Source organism: Erinaceus europaeus, chromosome 3, assembly GCF_950295315.1.
Source record: "Erinaceus europaeus chromosome 3, mEriEur2.1, whole genome shotgun sequence".
In the NCBI taxonomy this organism is placed as follows: Eukaryota; Metazoa; Chordata; class Mammalia; order Eulipotyphla; family Erinaceidae; genus Erinaceus; species Erinaceus europaeus.
Window position 1 is genome coordinate 152,337,555 of NC_080164.1, and position 10,971 is coordinate 152,348,525.

A 10,971-nucleotide genomic window follows, 5' to 3' on the forward strand; every position below is an offset into this window, starting at 1 on the left:
ATTGGCACATTTTCAAAGAGAATTTCATCCCTTTTCCCTCTTGATTACTATCCAATAAATAAAGATAATAAGAAATTGCCGGGCTAGCTTCACAGGCAGGAGACAGATGACCAGAGACTCATGGCTAAGCTGTACGCAGTATCTCTTTATTCATGTGGAACGCAGCACAATCTAAGCCATCTAAACTAACTATAATCACAATCCTGTCCTTATATATATACTTGCCAAGTAGGGTGTAAACAGGATGTGACGTAGAGAGGGTGGAGTGAAAAGAGATTGGTGAAAATCAGGGTGTGACAAGGAGAGGGGGCAGAGCAAAAAGACATTGTGAACCAGTGGGGATTAAATCAATGCCCTAGAGGCAGGGCAGTGCTTAGTTAACAGTGGTTATGTAAATAGAATACAGTGTTAAGCAGGGGGGATTAAACCAATGAAACAGAAGGGGTCTTAGAAGCATACCAACAGGAAATAAAATAAAAAGGGCCAGGTTGTGGTGCCTCTGGTTGAGTGCATGTGCTATAATGTGTGAGGACCCAGGTCTGAGCCCCCAGGCCCCACCTTCAGGGGGAAAGCTTTGCAAGTGGTGAAGCTGTGCTGCAGCTCTCTATCACCTCCCTCCTTCTTGATTTCTTGATATCTCTATCTAATAAATAAATAAAGACAATAAAAAGTTTTAAAAGAAGAAGAAAGAGGAGGAGGAGAAGAAGAAGAAGAAGAAGAATTTCTTCTGTTTAGTGCCAGCTAAGTGTCATGCATGAGAAGGGAACAGTGGAAGCCCCAGTGAGTGAACATTCTAAGTGTACTGGGGTGGAATCTTCCTGCAGTAAGAAACTGCAGATAATGTTAGACAAGTCCCAAAGGGTCATCTCTTATAGATAGCAATGACTCAAAATGATACTGGGTTCATGGTTCAGTAAAAAGAGATGGGCCAGTTCAGGGAACCAGGAGATCTAAACAGAAATAGAAAAGAAAGAAGAGAGATACAGACCAAAATTGGGTACATCCATGGGCAGTGTGGACCCAAGGATGAATGCCTGGGAAAAAAGCTACAGAGAAACTGATGCTGAAGACAAGAAGACCTAACCTAGAAGTCAGTCAGATGCCATTACCAGCTCATCCATCCCCATATGAACCCTGTATGGTGACAGCTTATGTACAAGTAGATGTGGACCCCAGGATGCAGAAGATCTTACTTTATAAAAGATTATCCTTATGCAACCATGCTTGAAATGTTCTACACATCTGTCATTTATATAAAGTGTCCATGATGCCTTATTTATCCAAAATTAAAAGGGTAGAAAAAAATCTCTAGGTTTTCTAACCAGTGTCTGCCTCTGGAGAGAATGAATGGACAAATTGCCCAGGACAGAGGTTAAAAGCTTGGTTAGATGACCAGATTCTAAGCAAATTTGTGAACAGGGTGAAATACTTTCTTACTTACAATTACAGCATTCTTTTCTATGCAAGCTTAACAAGCCTTGTTTTCCTTATGTCTAACATTTGCTTTGAGCTATCTGCACCTGATCTCTTTATTAGGGTTCCTCCCTCAGTAAAATACCAGGTGGAAAAGACCATAACAAATGAACTCATTCGAAGTAGTCAATGACTCCAAACATTTTAATGCTAATAGTAGCCCTTATGAAAGGCTTTGCCCATAAGATGGAGGTGGGAAGAAGGAAGAAGTTGCTATGTACCATGGACCCTAAAAAGGTAAACTAAAGGAAGGGCAGATAGTAAAGGCAAATATAAACATTACTTTAAGTTTCTAGGCATATGAACAAGAAAGGTATGCTTATTCTAAGCATAGAGGTCAATAGAATTTTCAGAAACCAAACATAACCATGCCCTCAGCACTACATCAAGAAGCTGAGCCCAGCCAATAGCCCCCCTCTCTATTCCTTCCTGTCATTCTTGGCCCCAGGAGCAACCATTTTCTGACTTCTAATGGCACTGATGAGCTTTTCCTGCTTTTGAACTTTACATAAATGGAATCATAGAGTGTACTCTTTCGTGTCTGGTTTCTTGTACGTAATATTATTTGTGAGATTTGTTCATAACATTGTGTGTACTTACAGTTATTCATTCTCATTGCTGTATATTCTAAGAAGTCATCTTGTAAATGTCAATATTTGACCCTCAGAACTGAATTCTAAGCATACTTAAAGAGAAAAAATATAAACTCATCCCCAGAGTAAAATTAACTCCCTTGGCTGAAATCATTTTTATTTTGCTCATTGAGCTCGGAGCTCATAATGCATTCTCTTAGACTTTCTTATTTAATTTGAAATTTATATCTGAGCTGCTCTTAATATCAGGATACAGACAGCTGAGTCCAAGTCATAGCCCTTTCCCACTACCAATGGCATGAAGCCAAGCTATTATTTTGCTTCAGTTTTATTTCTTCTATCACAAGTAACTATGCTTGAAATATACACCAAAACAGCTGCCAGAAACCCATCCTCTGGGACCTGCAGCCAGCACCGCCAGTCAGTCAACTGCTGGCATGTGTTCACAGGATTCAAGCATTCGAAAGTGCTTGTGATCATTATCGAGGCAATCCTAAGCTTTCCAAACACACACACACACACACGCACACGCAAACGCACATGTGTACACACACACACACACACACCACTGTACTAATTCCCAGGTGTGTGTTGTATTCACTCTTCCAGCTTTCCTCACTTCACATCAGACACCCGGGAAAGAGAGGTGTTGAACCAAAAAGGCTGCCAGTTCTCACTGAACTGTAAGCCACCTCTATTTTTTTCTGGAATAGCAGTAAAGTATAAAAATAAAGCAAAAGAAATTTTAAAAGGCGGGAAAGAAAAGAAAAAGAGATATAGGTAGAAGTTGGCATGAGTTTCACTTCAGGCATCATGCCAAGTCTGGTAGGAAATGGTGGTAGCCCGCCTATGAGAGCCTGTAAGGCTATTTCCAAAACCAAAGAGTTCAAAAGAGTAGAATATGTTCTGTACTGCATGATAACTTATGGCTTATCATAGTAGCCTGTACAATCTTCAAAGATCTTCTAACTTGGTAAGAGAATCATTTCCATTTGGAATAAAGCCCTGTGCCCATATTGAGGCATTGTGGGTAGCAGGAAGACCAGAATTTGCTAAGATAGATGTGAGAGTCAGAGCAGAGCATCTGCAGCAGTAATACCAGTGTCATTTACGAACTTTGCAGACTCATGGGCCTCTTCCTTTTGAAGGATGGTCCCATATCATTTCCATCGAAACATCTTTTAATCTAACTTTTACGAAATGTCCTTTTGTCCAATGTTTTTAACATTGGTAATTCAAGTCTGAATGGAAGAATTTAAGAACTCTGTGAAGCCTTACTTCCTGAAGTATATTTGGAAAAACATTATCTAAACACAGGAAAATTGGCTCATTGTCAATAAGATAATTTTCTATTCTTGGGAAAATATAAATATAATTAAATAAAACTAAGCAGAGGCAAGAAATAATGCCAACAGAAAAGTCATCTTGTGTCCAGTTTTATTTCATCATTTTAACATTTTTATGATTTTTTTTTTAGTTTTGAAGGAGATATATGTAGTAATTGATATAATCTAATAATGTGTACAATGCTAGGCATTTTCCCCACTTCCTTCCATTGTCACCCTCTTGCCAAAGAAAGCTATTATGAACAACCAGCAAACCTTTTTTCTATGTATATGTAATACAGACACAGAAGTTGAATGAGGGGTGACTTACATGACAGAGACTACATGTTACCATGTGCAAAGACCTGGGTTTAAATCGCTGGTCCCTATCTGCAGGGAGAAAGATTCATGAGCAGTGTAACAGTGCATCAAGTGTCTCTTTTTTTCTTTCTCTCTTTCTCTCTTCTTCTTGCTTTCACTCTCTCTCTTTCACTCTATGAAAAAGAAATGGAAAAATAGCCACTGGGAATGGTGGAACTGTCCAGACACTGAGCCACAGAATTAAGCCTGGTGGCAAAAACAAAACAAAGCAAAACAAAACAGAAACATGAAACATATCCTCTTTAAAATTTTTTTAAGTCTTTTTTTATTTTTTATTTATTTTATTTTATTTATTTATTCCCTTTTGTTGCCCTTGTTGTTTTATTATTGTAGTTATTATTGTTGTTGTCGTCGTTGTTGGATAGGACAGAGAGAAATGGAGAGAGGAGGGGAAGACAGAGAGGAGGAGAGAAAGATAGACACCTGCAGACCTGCTTCACTGCCTGTGAAGCGACTACCCTGCAGGTGGGGAGCCGGGGTTCGAACCGGGATCCTTATGCCAGTCCTTGTGCTTTGCGCCACCTGCGCTTAACCCGCTGCGCTACAGCCCAACGCCCCCTCTTTAAAATTTTTAATAGTTATTCAATACTGATTTACAAAAATTATAATATAATAGGTGTACAATTCCATAACTTTCCCACCACCAGAGTTCTGTGTCCCCATCCCCTCCACTGTAAACTGTAGTAGTTCTCCTAAAGTCACAGATAAGGGTTGAATATATATATCACTATCAATATCTATATTTATATCCATATATTTTTTGCTCATTTTTCTATGTTCCTGCTCCCACTTCCTTTCTAAATCACACCTACACCTTATTACTACTTTCAAGTGTCCTTTCTTTTTCCTTCTATCTCAGATAAGAGAAAAAGAGTTCCTGGCTTCCTCTGGTGTTTTTCCAGACTCACTTCCCTTTCAGTGATGGCATAAAAACAAGATTCCTGATGACAAACACATTGGGTACTGGTGGAATTGGGATTCAGAGTCCTCTAATCTTCTTCCCCTATCCTTCACCCCCTCTGGTTGTATGGATCAAAATTCTTTTTGGGGTGCTGAAGGTGAGGGTTCTGTCTTCTGTAATTGCTTATTTACTGGACGTGGGCATTGGCAGGTGAATCCATACCCCAAGCCTGTTTCTATATTTCCCTAGTTGGATAGGGCTCTGGAGAGGTGAGTTCAAGAACACACTGGTGAGGCTATCTGACATGAGAGGTCAGATGGGATCATAGTAGCATCTGGAACTTTGTGAGTGAAATACAGTAAGATGGAAAGCAGGACAAAATGTTTAATAAACAGAAACCAAAAGATAGGAATAGAGAAGATGAGAATATGGATCTTAGAGGCAGAAAGATGCTAGGAAGTTGTATTTTAGGTCTGTTTCTAGGGGCCCATGACTTTAGTAATCTTTGCTTGAACTTGATAGTTAACATGGAGGTGGACTAGAAATGTTGCCTGGTGAAATGGTGTCAGAGTTGAGGGTAAAATTAGAAAGCCAGATTAGGGCATAGGGTAGCTTCCAAACTTGAAGAAAATATATAAAGGGGCCAGGCAGTGGTGCACCTGGTTAAGTGCACACATTACAGTGCAAAAGGACACAGGTTTAAACCCCTGGTCTCCACCTGCAGGGGGAAAGCTTCACAAATGGTGAAGCAGGGCTGCAGGTATCTCTGTGTTTCTTTCCTTTATCTCCCTTTCCCCTCTCAATTTTTATCTCTAATAATAAATTTAAAATTTTTTAAAAGAAAAAGTATATACATTAATGAAATGAACTGTTTACCACATTGATCTGACCCAGACCCATATCTATTCATATTTGGGATAGCAGCCTATATAACCTCCAAGGCCCTGTCAGACTGAGCTTACAGTCCCTGATTACAGCTGGGAACATTCTAGGCTACACTCATTTCAGGATCAGTCTTCCTTGAATGGCAGAGTAGGTTGACCCAGCCTTCCTTACCATTACTAGTCTATAGTGAGGGTGAGGTCCTGAAGATGCCCTCAGAAGGGCTTATGATGATGTTCCTAATAGAAGTGAGCAGTGATGGTAGAGAGAAGGGTTTGTTGGAGGTCTAGGCCCTTATTATCTATAGAGGAATCCAAGGATTCTATTACTAGGACCTCTGGCAATGAGACGGACTGATAGTGGCCCCAAAAAAGCCATCTAAGTAGGCCAGTCTCTTGCTCTTTTCCAACTTTTATAGTGCCTTCTTTATTTGACAAGATTAGATTTTCTCCCAGTTGTGAAAGCATTGAGTGTCATTTGTTGTATCCAAACTAGTGTTAAGTTTATGGGGTCTGACCTCAAATAGGAAATAGACCTAGGGTTTTAGTGGGGTCTCAGTTAACTTTAGGTTTGTTTGAATTTACTTGTTTGATGCTTAATTATATTCTTTATATAATTCTTTATCTTACAGGCAATCCTCCAAGTAAACAAATAAGAGAGGGAATCCATTCTTTTAAATGAGCGCATCAAACACCAATGTATGGGTCTTCTTATCCAATAGTTCTATGGATGGAAAGTGTGATTTTTTTGTTTTCTTTTGCTTTTCAGTTTTCTTGTTTGTTTGCCAATAAAAGAAGTGCAGTAACAAATATTGTTGCACATGTCCTTACACTAGTACTTTATTTCTATTGGCTAAGGTCCCACTTGCTCTGTAAGGTCAAAGCTTAAATACACTATTCATTTTAATAAATATTGACATATTACTTTCTTTAAATCATTCAGCCTTTTTTTGTGTAGTGAGGTAGAGAATATAAATGTTGTTTTCTTTCACATGTGTAGCCAACTCTACCAACATCCTTTATTAAATAAATCACCATTTTGATGGACTGCAAGACCACTTTTGATATGAGGTAATACCTTATAATCACCTGGATATTTTTCTGGAGTTTCTACTCTGTTTAGCTGGTATATTTAATCTGATTTGATACTAATGAACATATGTTTCTGACTACAATAGTTCCAAAGTTAATTTTTAAGATCTAGTAAGGTGATCTGAAATGTTCTCATCATAAGAAAGAAAGTTGTAAGACTTCTGGAGGTGGGAGCTATGGAACAGCAGCAGCTATGTTTCTCTCCTCTCCTCTTCTGAGTCAACTAAGAATACCAAGGGAGACCACCTGGAACTGCAACAAGACAGGACTGGAGCTACTTCAGGAACCCACCAGATCACCGCTGAGTGCAAAAACATGTGGCACATGGACAGAGAGGAGCCTAGGGAGAGATTGGCTGGTAACAGTCCGGCAGTTTACCAGTTGAGACACAACCTCCACTCCATTTCGCCAACAAGGGGATGGCTGAAGGGAGGAGAGGACTCCCCTGAGACTCACCAAGTGCAACTGTGAGTCTCCATTGCTACTGCCCTCAGAACCTAGAGCAGCCGCAGGGAGGCCCTGTGCTGACACTAGGGGACAGAGAACTAATGAGGAAACTCAGGAGATCTATACCTCTGTGTCCTAGCAGTGGGGCTGTGAAAGTCTCTTTGCATAACCACTGGATTATCTCTGCCCCACCCTGCTTTATCTCTTGGTCAGGAGTCAGTGATTAAGCTAAGAAGCCTACTTATATGGGGAGTCTGGCTGTAGCACAGCGGGCTAAGCTCAGGTGGAGCAAAGCACAAGGACTGTTATAAGGATCCCGGTTTGACCTGTGGCTCCCCACATGCAGGGGAGTCGCTTCACAAGTGGTGAACAGGTCTGCAGTTGTCTATCTTTTTCTCCCCCTGTCTTCCCCCTCCTCTCTCCATTTCTCTCTGTTCTATCCAATAACAATGACAACAATAATAACTACAACAATAAAACAACAAGGGCAACAAAAGGTAATAAATAAATAAAATAAATATAAAAAAAGAAAAATTCTACTTATAGTTTAAAAGCCCTCAGCCTCCCATAGCCTACAGGAAAAAAAGAGGCTTTTAAGCCACTGAGCTCCAACTCAGGGATTAAAATGCTATCAAAACAACTGTCAATTTCCACAACTGTGAACCCTTTAATTACCTTACTTAGACACAAGCCAATCCAGGCAAGAGTGATCAGTAACTTGAAAAGTACTGAGAGAGGGACCTCATAACATCCTATATAGAATGGTTAAACCAACAAGAAGAAGTTTTGGAGAAATCAGACAGGACAAGAGTCCAGCTAAAAAGCCCCCCAAAGGGTGAAGCACAAAATAATGAGGTCAACATCCAAACACTAGTTAAGGAAATAATCACAGGAGTGAGTAAAGAGTTTGAAAGAATTGTCATCAGAAATGCATAAACAACAAATGAGACCCTGGAAGAAAACATTAATTATCTCAAGGTTATTAGAGAGATGAAAGCTGAAATAGCTGAGCTAAGAACACAACTAGCTGAACAAGCTAAAACAGTATCAGAACAGAGTAGCAAAATAGATGAACTCCAGAAAACAGTAGAGTACAGAGAGAATAGAATCAATGAGGCTGAAGACAGAATTAGCAAGATTGAGGATGAATTAGAGACAATGAAAAAAGAAGTAAGATATCTCAAAAAGAGATTAAGAGATACTGAAAACAACAACAAAGATCTATGGGATGACTTCAAATGAAAAAATATACAAATTAATGGCTTACCAGAGGAGGAAAGAGAGGGAGAGGAAGAAAGCATTATTCAGGACATAATAGCTGAGAACTTCTCTAGTCTAGACAACATCAGAGACATAAAGATTCAAGAAGCCCAGAGGGTCCCAAACAGAATTAACCCTGACTTAAAGACACCAAGACACATCATATTTAGAATGGAAGGGAGTAAGGATAAAGAAAGGATCTTGAAGGCTGCAAGATAAAAACAAAGAGTCACCTACAGAGGAAAACCCATAAGATTAGCAGCAGACTTCTCCACACAAACACTACAGACCAGAAGAGAATGGCAAGATATCTATCAAGTACTCAATGAGAAAGGCTTTCAACCAAGACTACTGTATCCTGCTAAACTGTCATTCAGACTAGATAGAAACATAAAAACCTTCTTAGACAAGCAACAGTTGAAAGAATCAACTATAACCAAGTCTGTCCTGAAAGAAGGTTTGTAAGATCTAGTAAGGTATGTTATTCCTGTGTTTTAACTTTTACTTTCTATTATAATAGAATGATTTTTCAAAGTATATTTCTAGCTGACTAATAGTAGTAAAAGAAAAAATTAGATTTTATGTGTTTGTATTTAACTACATTAACTTTTCTAATAAGTTATTCCTACGAAATCTAGAGGAAAGATGGTGATAGAAGAGGGAGAGAGACACCAGCAGCAGTATTTCACTGCTTACGAAGCTTCCCCCCCTCTAGATGAGAACTGAGGACTTGAAGCTGTTTGTTGTATATGGTAACATGTACTATCAACTGAGTGAAACCATCATCCAGTTCCTCTCAAAAATCCTGTAATACTCTGGATTCTCTTCAGATAGTATAAATGCTCTAAAACACTTTTACATTAAAGAAATAAATCCTAATTAAGCATGCTTTATTATTTCACACAAGGCTTTATTTTGGTTAGCTGATATGTAAATTAAATCAGTATATGATTATTAGATTACAATAACTCCTTAAAATGAACTAAGATATTATCCTTTTTTTCTGTATGGTCTAAAATTATTTCAATCACAGAGACAATTAAACTTGCCAAAGATTGTACTCTAGGGCTAGGCACTGTTAAAGTACAGGATCCCAGGTTCAAGTCCCCAGTTACCACACATGGGACCACTTTGAAAAAGGGATAGTAATAGTGATGGAAGAGTACTGTGATGGCTTTCATCTTTGTTTCTCTCCCTCCTTCTCTACCTCTCTTTCCTTCCCTGTCTCACCGTCTATCTAGCGAGGAAAGAGAGAAAGACTGACTGCTAGGAGGAGTTGAATCATGCAGGCATGGAGGTCAGCAATAACCCCGGTGCAAAAAATATATATATACTGACTATACTCTATAGATTAGGGGAGATGGACTATTCTATAACTCCTTGAACGATGTTTCTTTCATGATTTTTTTTTTGCCTCCAGGGTTATTGCTGGGGCTCAGTGCCTGCACTACAAATCCACTACTCCTGGAGGCTATTTTTCCCATTTTGTTGCCCTTGTTGTTGTTATTGTTGCCACTGCTGTTGTTGCTGCTAGATAGGACAGAGAGAAATTGAGAGAAGAGGGGAAGACAAGAAAGATACACCTGCAGACTTGCTTCACCACCTGTGAAGCAACCCCCTTGCAGGTGGGGAGCCAAGGGCTCAAACTGGGATCCTTTAGCTGGTCATTGTGCTTCATGCCATGTGAGCTTAACCTCCTGCGCTACTGCCTGGAACCCATTTTTATGCTTTCTTTGTCAGAGAGGATAAGAAATTTCTTCACCTTCTTAGGTTGGTAGAATAATCAATAACGTGAAATGGATTGGTAGGGGAAATAAGTGAATGTGCAGGTAACATACATGGACATGGATTCCTAAGGCAATGAAGCAAAACATGGGGAGGCATACATCCTGGACTAAAGAATGGGATCTGGGGTCTCACATAATGAGGAGAGGTGATTCAGATGACAAATAACAGATGTCCAGTAGATGTTCGTCCTATCATATGGTTTATGTATTTTTCAGATAGAAAGGTTATTTCTGGAGATATCCCTAATTCTTGATAAGAACCCCAATTTTCATTCTTTTAGATAATAAATGAGGTGGTAAAGCTGCTCACGAATTTATAAGGTCTCAACTGAACCCACCTTAAAATAATCCACTGTCCAAAGTAGCATGCCTCAAGGCAACTTGTTCTTAATATGTTGGGGAGACTTATTCTGAACATCTTGAAGAAACCTATTCATTATCTTTATAGAATTTATACCTCTTCAGGTCCTGGAACAAGATGGCAGAGAACTTAGTGGGGATTGTATTGTTATGTGGAAAAAAACAAGGAAATGTTATGCATGTACAAACTGTTGTATTTACTGTCGACTGTAAAACATCAATCCCTCAATAAAGAAATAAAAAACGGAATTTATACCTCTCGTTTCAGTTTCCTTATCTGTGCTAATCATTGTCTATCTACTTCCCTCCCCAACTACAATGAAGTTGAACATAAGAGCAGTGGTCATATATTAATGTTTTGTTCACAGATTATAGTGAAAAGACACTAAGGGAATATTTATTATATGACTGAGAGAATAAATATCTCACACCTCTTATAAACCAAAGAAATCCCTGCTTAAATGCTGTATA

At 39.1% G+C, this 10,971-nt stretch overlaps 1 long non-coding RNA gene across 1 annotated transcript; it reads right to left on the bottom strand.

Moving 5' to 3' along the window:
* Positions 1-3,489: 3,489 nt before the first annotated feature.
* LOC132537716 (uncharacterized) lies at positions 3,490-10,591 on the bottom strand. The gene is made up of 2 exons (XR_009549173.1): positions 10,479-10,591; positions 3,490-3,885 (listed from the first exon to the last, which is right to left on the bottom strand). It is a non-coding gene; the product is annotated as an uncharacterized LOC132537716 (long non-coding RNA).
* Between the last annotated feature and the right edge of the window lie 380 nt (positions 10,592-10,971).